An 8,961-nucleotide genomic window follows, 5' to 3' on the forward strand; every position below is an offset into this window, starting at 1 on the left:
CAAATAAAATTAGATTCATGCTCTATATGCGATTTTATAATAAATCTTTCCACATGCCAGTAGATAACTCTTTCTATGACACAGTTTTCATGGTTCCACAATATCCTACCTACAGATATAATAATATAACATCCAGGTACCATTCCAAGTACCCTAGAAGTATTTTTTTTCTCTCTCTCACTGTCTCTCTCTCTCTCTCTCTCTCTCTCACACACACACACACACTCCTGTGTAGCAGGTGGCTTTATTATCCCCATTTTACATATGAGAAAACTAAGGCCCACAGAGGTAACATGGTACAATTTGATTTTGGTCAATAGCTATTAAACAGTAGAACTCAGATTCAAACCCCTGTAATCTAGATCTACAGCAATATTCTTAGCCCTTCAGTTTGTTAAGTCTAACTGAGCCTTCAGAGGCCCCTGTAAAACCAGCAACTGGATAATTAAATTCTTCAATACAGCACTACTTGAGTCTGCTTCATTGGAGCAATGCCATGGCTCTTTTTACCCCTTTGTCTCTTCATTTTCTTCATTTATTTCTAGCAGTAATTATCTTGTCCATCAATTATCTTGTCCATCAATTAAGATATATGTGTGTAGACATATATCCCACCCTGTGTCTTAACAGGTTCAATGGATGGTAGAGAAGAATAATTTTTAGATTATTTTTCCCTTTCCTTCCTTTCTTTCTTTTTTGCTAGAACTTAGTTGTTTGATTTTATTCATCAGGACCAACTTGGACCAAAGCACACACAATATTTTAAGAAAATAAGAAGCCTGATTTCATGCTTCTAAATGAAGTCTTCAGGCATTTCAAAATAATATACCTTACAGCTCCAAAGAACAAAGATATTGAATGGTGAGAATTTTCAAATATTATAGGGCTTTTCAGGTGGCTACTTTACAAATTGAAATATGTCTTTAGCTTAAAAAGCAAAAAAATTTTTTTTGAGACGGAGTCTCACTCTGTCGCCAGGCTGGAGTAGTGCAGTGGCGCGATCTCAGCTCACTGCAATCTCCGTCTCCCGGGTTCAAGCGATTCTCCTGCCTCAGCCTCCCAGGTAGCTGGAACGACAGGCATGCATCACCACGCCCAGCTAATTTTTGTATTTTTGGTAGAGACGGGATTTCACCATATTGGCCAGGATGGTCTCAATCTCTTGACCTTGTGATCCACCGACTTCGGCTTACAAAGTGCTGGGATTACAGGCTTGAGCCACAGTGCCTGGCCGAAAGCAAAATTTTATAGCCTAAGTTGTCTCTTCAGACATTCATAGAAACTATGGGAATTCCGTGCAAAAATAAGTCTTGTCTTCCAAAAGGAACTTGGAAATTTTAAAATATAAGGTGGTATTTTGTTTCCAAGGGCTAATATTGAAACAGTGAACCACTAAGGAAACTTCTGGATGATATTAATAGTAGCAATAATGTTAATTTTCTGGAGTCAGCCCACTAAAAATAGGAAGTACACACTTCCGCAATTGGGCTGAGAAATGAGACAGCTCATTGATCCCAGATTTGGTTGATTGCACCAGTCTGGTTGCTAACGGTTTACCAAGTGGGTCGTGGCATAATGGAGACCAGCAGAGAAGATGACAAAACCATCAGCAGGACCTGCCATTGAATTCCCCCAAGACCTTTCTGTGAGCACTGGTATCACTGAATTTGCATATAGCACTGCCAAGCTATATATGATAATTATTGTATATTTATCTCATTTTGCTCCATTGGGATTATTTTACTTATGAATGATTTTAAAAATAAGAAAATTATTAAGAGAAAAGAATTTTGGAGTGGCTTGAAGTTTTATTTTATTATTACTTTTAATAGAGACAGGGTTTCACCATGTTGCCCAAGCTGGTCTTGAACTCCTGGATTCAAGCGATCTACCTACCTTGGCCTCCCAAAGTGCTGGGATTACAGACATGAGCCACCGCACCCAGCCAGTGGCTTGAGGTTTGAATCACAACTCTGTCACATACTGTAATGGATATCTGGTGTTTTTGCCAGTCCCAGCACCCACTCTTTTCTGGAAGCAGCACCTTTCTTTTTCCTTGGGGAATTACCCTTTTCCTAGTTTGTGCCAATAATCAAGATTCGTGTCCTCCCCTGAAAAACAGTGTCATGTGGCCCAAGTGAGGCCAATCAGATTCAACCTCACAAATTCCAGTTGTGAGCCAGGCGATCAGGAAGAGATTGGAGCTGATCATCCCTGTGGCATGTTCCTGAAGAAATGGGCCCACTCATGCCTGCCATCTGGATGCTGGAAATTACTCTATTTCTTATTCTTCCCATGATCCAGTTGTTCACCTTTGATTCTGTAAGCTACTCCCTTCCAATATGTTTCAGTTTACTTATGTTATCTTGAATCTGTTTCTCTTGTTTGTAGTCAAAGAACTTCAATAGTCTAAACAAACTAAATAAATTATACCTGTAATCTCCATGGACTTCAGCAAATTTAAAATACCTGGTTCAATCTAACAGCTTTATAATGATGGCTTCAAAATATTTGACAATTAAAAATACAGTATTTTTAAACTTATGATAAAAATGACCACAGAATATTTACATAATCTTTCTAAAAAGTTAACATCATACATAACAATGCTGAAAGTAATGCCTTTTTCCCAGACTTCTAAGAATTAAATGAGCACATGTCTGGAAAATTGCCTGGTACAATGCCTCCTCAAGTAAGTGATCTGTATCTATTGGCTGTTATCACTACACAATATCTGCCAGCATGAACATCTCAGTCCAAGGAAAGTTCAAACATTAAATGAGTTATGCTAATAGTACTCCATATAGTAACTTCTCGAGTTCTTGGCAATGCAGGAATACCTGTTACAAGGTTATATTTAGGTTAGAACATGTATGTAATAATTAAAACATTTTAGCAAAACACTGATCAAACTGGTATTCAGATATTTATTTATTTATTTTTATTCTGTAGAGACAGGGACTTACTATGTGGCTCAGGTGCTCCTGCCTCAAGCAATCCTCCTGCCTTGGCCTCCAAAAGTGTTGGGATTACAGGCATGAGCCACTGTTTGCAGCTGGTATTCAGTTTGAATAAAATAGCTTTGATCCATCAAAAGACAAAGAGCTAGTCTCGATAAAAGCATCTAAGCAAACTTTACACTATGCAAGTGAGCAGTTTTCAATTTATGGTATTTAATTATGAATAAAGTAGTGATCTATTGGAAAGACACATTCAGATGAATGTTAACCAAGTAAGTAACTAATTTAGTCATTACTTCATATCTGCTTAAACATGGATGCTTACGTGGTCACATAATAGGGCCATTTGGAATTGTTGTTAAGATTTTGTGGAACATGCATGTGCAGGAAATTCAAGCAAAATCTGAAATGTCCTTAGCCATTTGTTCTAATTGACTCATAAACCTGAATGTTTAGAGGGTGGTACATCATTAGTCTCACTCTAGTAGGCATTTGGCATAAAGAGTCTTTAGTTAAAGCCTCTTCTGCTGAAGCAAGGGTTTAAAAGTATCAAGTCACTTGTCCCTGCTACCTCAGTTTTTTCTCTTTATTTTTTCCTATTACCTAGTGCAGAGAAAGTGCACTGGTGACCTATTTTCCTGACAGGCTTTCCAATGAGCTGACATTACAACATGACAAAAATCATTCTGCCTCCTCTGATGAGGCAGTCCAATTTTGCTAGCAGAATGAGAGGGGGAAGGTATTATGAAAGGCACTGTTGCTTGCTTATCCAATAACCACTTTCTCCTTGCAAACCACAGAATCCTGATTTTGTTAGGATCTCTAAATCTCAAGGCAGGTGGTGAACTCCAGGGAATGAATCTCATAGATCTTAGCCAGTCACGGTCATTCAGTTCCCCCTTGCTATTGTTTGTTCTAACATTTGGCGGGTGGGGGGGGGGGGGGCAATTTCTGGCTGAAAAGATGTAAGGTAAAATGTGTCAGCAGGGGGTGGGAGGTATCTCGGAAATATTTTCTTTCTTTTTTTTTTTCCCTCCACTAACCAAGAAGCAGCATTGAAAGATTTTCTTCCTGGTTAGAAATATAGAGATTTATGAAAAGTCCTTTGGACCCCAAAGCTTTCTTCTTGTCTTAGAAGTAACTAAGTAAGGATAACTTGCTTGGAGCTTCATTGATCTTTCTGTAACCAAGAAGTGACAAGATGACTGGATAATAAGCCAATGTACTAAAGATGGCGGAGTAAAAACATAAAAAGAGCCTGAATCCTTGATGTCATTTTGAGCTACAGTTCCCTAAATGGAACTGGAACAGCCCACCTCTGGACAGCTTGTTAGCTATTTAAATGTATTTGTTACCTTTGTGTTACTTGCATCTGAAAGCATTCCTAAGGGCATTAGCATTTATATACCATCCATACCCCCTTCAATTTGAAAGGTTTTATGTCACCAGACAGTAGGATCACGATCTGACAATAAGATGAAGAGGAACTGGTAAGTTCCTACTATATAATCTTTCAAAGGTGAGTGCAAAATTCTGTTCAGTGTTTACTAGTCGCTATCGGGGGTAGTTTGCATTTTTTAGAACTGTCAGATTAATTAACTCCTGGTCCCTAAGATAGCAAGCTTGGCTGACAGGAGGTTTTGTTTTTGTTTTGTTTGAGAAAGAAGGTCTCACTCTGTCGCCCAGGCTGGAGTGCAGTAGCACAATCATAGCTCATTGCAGCCTCCACCTCCAGGCCCAGGCCCAAGTGACCCTCCCACCTCAGCCTCCTGAGTAGCTGGGACCACAGGTGCATGCCACTACACATGGCTAATTCTTTTTAATTTTGTAGAGATGGGATTTCCCTATGTTGCTCAGGCTAGTCTCAAACCCCCGGCCTCAAGCAATTCTCCCACGGAGGCCTCCGAAAGTGTTGGGAATACAAGCAAGAGCCACCACGCTCAGCCAGGAAGAGTTTTACAATAAAGGCCAGTGAATGAGGCCTGTAATGAAAACACTCAAGAGTCTCATTAGAGAAAACTTTAGAATCAGGATAAAAGAAATCAGTTACTATTAGCTTAAGGCTTGGCACTCAAGTCATTCTTATTTTTGGAAGACGATCACTTTATTCTAAGTAACTCACAAATAAAATAATAACAGCTAGTTTAACAGAATAAAATCATAACAGCTAGTTTAAAAAGGCCACACAAACATTGGCCCAGCCCTAAATTCCTCACCATCTTAATGAAATTCTACATAGTGAGAACAGCCTCTTCCATTTTAATTTTGAAGGAAGAAAGCTATGAATGACACCCAAGATGTTTAACTGATGGTGACTCTTTATCTCTTCACTATCAATTATATTTTTATACTAAATTAACTTGGTTATGAGAGCTGATTTTCCATTTCTCCAATTTGAACTTCTCAGTTGGGCCAATCCATTTGCAGGTCTGCACTGTTTCAACACCTCACTGAAACCCTCACGGAGCTTTATGTCACCAGGTTCCAAGCACACTCCAAAAACGGTTTTATCTCATAGAAGCAAGGCTGCTGCCGCTGTGGCATCTGGGTTCCCTGGGGCTCCTGGTAGGTGATGTCAGGACTTGCAGGCTCAGCATTACTTCCTTCACTAAAGCCCCCAGTGATGGTATGACCCAGTGTGTACCCCATGCCAGCTCCAGTGAGTGGTTGCTATCCGGGCCATCAGACCCGGCTGCCTGGGCCCAGCAGCAGGAGGGCCAGCTGCAAAGGGGGATGCCGCTGCTGGCAGCTGAGCTGTTGGTGCTGGCCTGGCTGTAGTTCTTTAGTTCTTTTTTTTTTTTTTGAGATCAAGTCTCACTCAGTCACCCAGGCTGAAGTGCAGTGGAGTGGTGAGATCTCGGCTCACTGCAACCTCTGCCTCCTGAATTCAAGTGATTCTCCTGCCTCAGCCTCCTGAGTAGCTGGGATTACAGGCGCGTGCCATCACGTCTGGCTAATTTTTGTATTTTTAGTAGAGACGGGGTTTCACCATGTTGGCCAGGCTGGTCTCAAACTCCTGACCTCAGGTGATCCACCCATCTTGGCCTCCCAAAGTGCTGGGATTACAGGTGTGAGCAACCATGCCCGCCCATGAGTGCCGTTCTCATGTGAGGTACCTGGCTGGCCTGAATGGCCACGCGGGAGGTGTGGCTCTGGCTTCCTCGTGGCATCCTAGGTGCACTGCAGCTTGGCGTCTGGATGGGCAAAAATCTCTCAAGTCATTCTTAAAGTATCTTCAGAAATTGGGAGTGGGGCATTTGTTTGCATAGGAAGTGGCACAACTTCAAATATACATGAGACATAAAAAAATAAAAATCAAAGAAAAATATTTTATTACTATAAAGAGAACTGTAGCTTCTTGTATATCCATGTACACATAACTAAAATTTTCAGGAAGAGATACTTATTCTTTTATTGTGTGATGTACTCTTATATGTTCTATTCTACTCTTTTTGTTCTTTCAATTTAAAAAAAGTGCTGGTTTTAACTTACTGGAATAATTTCACAACCCACTAATGAGTTACCACTTGCTGTTTGAAAAGCATTAAGATAATTGCCATTGTAGGTTAAAGATTTTCTGAGTTGAACTGACTTGAATAATAGACTTGAAAGACTTGTGTTACTTACGTAGCAGAAAGTCCAAGATAGGGCGGACTTTAGAGTTCCTTGTCTTCACATACCCGGGTACTCTGCTCTGACTTCTACAGTGTCAGTTTCACATTCAGGTGACTCCTCCTGAAGTCGTAAGAGGCTGGTGTCTTGAACACTCAGTTATTTCTTCAGGCCCCTCTCTGGCCTTCTTTCTCTGCTCCGTGACTTGTATGGCTTACATGAGTAAGATCCCTTACACCCTGGCTTCTGTTTGCATTCAGCTAATAGGGATCACCTGCGGAACTTGAACAGAAATAAGAGAATAAAGTTGGGGCACTTATTCATCTGGCTTCTTCCTTGCACAGTTAGGTTGAGCTGACCACTTTTCATAACCCAAGTTCAAAGCTCCTCTCCAGTGGCCCTCTCTACGCGACTTTCTCTGGGGTTCTTGTAACCCTGCTCATTGTGGTTTTGGACACAGATGTGATGATGGTTCTCCTGCTCCGTGTCCTAGGGTGCTGCTTTGTCCTATGTGCTTTCACTGTACCCTGCTCATGCCCTTGAATGCCTTTTATTATTAAATCATTTTTGAATTATTCTAATTTGAGTATGGCAACTATATTTTGATGAGGCTCTGACTTAATACCAGCTGCCAAAAGTAGCTGTGTTCACTATCACCAGGGGAGGGAGAGATTGGTTCTCTACCAGAAGCCCTGGGTAAGACTCCGCATTTCCACCAGCTCAAACAGGCGAGACTTGCCCATTTTTGAATGAGTCAGTGGAGGGGAAAAGGAAATGCCATGATCATCTTACACTATGTACCCGAGGAGGGATAGATGCTAATCCTCTACAATGACCACCCAGTAGAGAAGCCACTCTCTGTGTTGCACCTAGAAGATTATGATATTACAACATGAGACGTAGCCCAGCATCATGGCAGCAGATAAACAAAGGTAGTTTTTCAGTGGCAAATTAAATGAGTTAATTATACAAATATTAGCAATTGGATGACTAACCCAAACATCCGAATGATGTTTTTGCCTTGAAAAAACCTTTCTCACAAGGTAAGTTTTCTTTTGCCAGAATGGAGTCAGGCTAAAATTTCCAAGGTCATAGAAGACTATATGTGTACCATGTTTAAAAAAAACAAAACACAACAGTTTAAAAGCTACTTCCTGTACTCATTTATTTTATCCCTAAGTCAAATTTCCTATGAGCATGCAACAAACTATTGGTTCCAGAAGTTGATCTGAAATTGAGAGAGGATGGGTTTAGTGACAGTTTCCTCTCTTTCTCTGTAGGTTACTCCAGGAGTGTTCCAGGGATCAAGGCAGGACCAGGACCAACCTAGGGAAGGCTAGGGCCTCATGTCTTTTCTTCTCCGGCTTCTCAACTCTAGGAGACCAGACATAAGATGTTAACATAGAATAATTGCACTAACACTGAATGGATTTATAAAAAATTAAAATGAAGTCAGAATTTTTCTCTCTAGTACTAATAAAGAGAACACCCTGGAAGGTTACAACATCAGCTTAATCCTAAGGCTGGTTTCAGTGGGGGCTATGAATTGAATGCCTTCCATTTCTTTCCTTTTCTCACCTTCTCCATCCTCCTCTGTGCGCTGCTCAGACAAACAGCACCTCCTTCCCACTTCCCACCTCTCCTCTGCACTTGGTAGGGTCGGATTTATAAGCAGACCCTTGTCACCTTTTCTTTTCTTTTCTTTCTTTTTTTTCTTTCCTTTCTTTTCCCTTCCTTCCTTCCTTCCTTCCTTCCTCCCTCCCTCCCTCCCTCTCCCTCTCTCTCTCTCTTTCTTTCTTTCTTACTTTCTTTCTTTCTTTCCTTCTTTCCAGGGTCTCTCTGTATTGCACAGGCCGCAGTGCAGTGGCACAATCTCAGTTCATTGCAAGCTTTGCTTCACGGGTTCAAGTGATTCTCGTGCCTCAGTCCCTCGAGTAGCTGGGATTACAGGCATGCACCATCACTTCTGGCTCATTTTTGTATTTTTAGTAGAGATGGGGTTTCAACATGTTGGCCAGACTGGTCTTGAACTTCTGGCCTCAAGTGATCCGCCCGCCTCAGCCTCCCAAAGTGCTGGGATTACAGGCATGAGCTGCTGCGCCTGGCCTCTTGTCACCTTTTCTGATTTTTCCTTGGTGGCTCTCTAAGGAAAAGGCCCCAAATGGACTTGAGAGCAGAAAGGACAACCGATTCTAGGGCCACATAGAGACACTTCAGACAATTAAAACTCCTGGATCGAAGAGTGTTGACACAGATTCCAGCTGCACTGCCCTGCCTCAGCCTTGGGAAATTCTCTGGATGATGATACAGGATTGAACTGCTCCTTCTGGGGGATCACAGAAAATCCAGATGCAGGTGCATTCAGGCCCAGACCTGTGAGGGAGGCTAA

At 41.4% G+C, this 8,961-nt stretch overlaps 1 pseudogene; it reads right to left on the reverse strand.

The window, feature by feature from the left end:
- Positions 1–5,305: 5,305 nt before the first annotated feature.
- On the reverse strand, positions 5,306–6,130 carry LOC129039120 (coiled-coil-helix-coiled-coil-helix domain-containing protein 2-like; annotated as a pseudogene).
- Between the last annotated feature and the right edge of the window lie 2,831 nt (positions 6,131–8,961).

Source organism: Pongo pygmaeus, chromosome 5 (genome assembly GCF_028885625.2).
Source record: "Pongo pygmaeus isolate AG05252 chromosome 5, NHGRI_mPonPyg2-v2.0_pri, whole genome shotgun sequence".
Taxonomy (NCBI): Eukaryota; Metazoa; Chordata; class Mammalia; order Primates; family Hominidae; genus Pongo; species Pongo pygmaeus.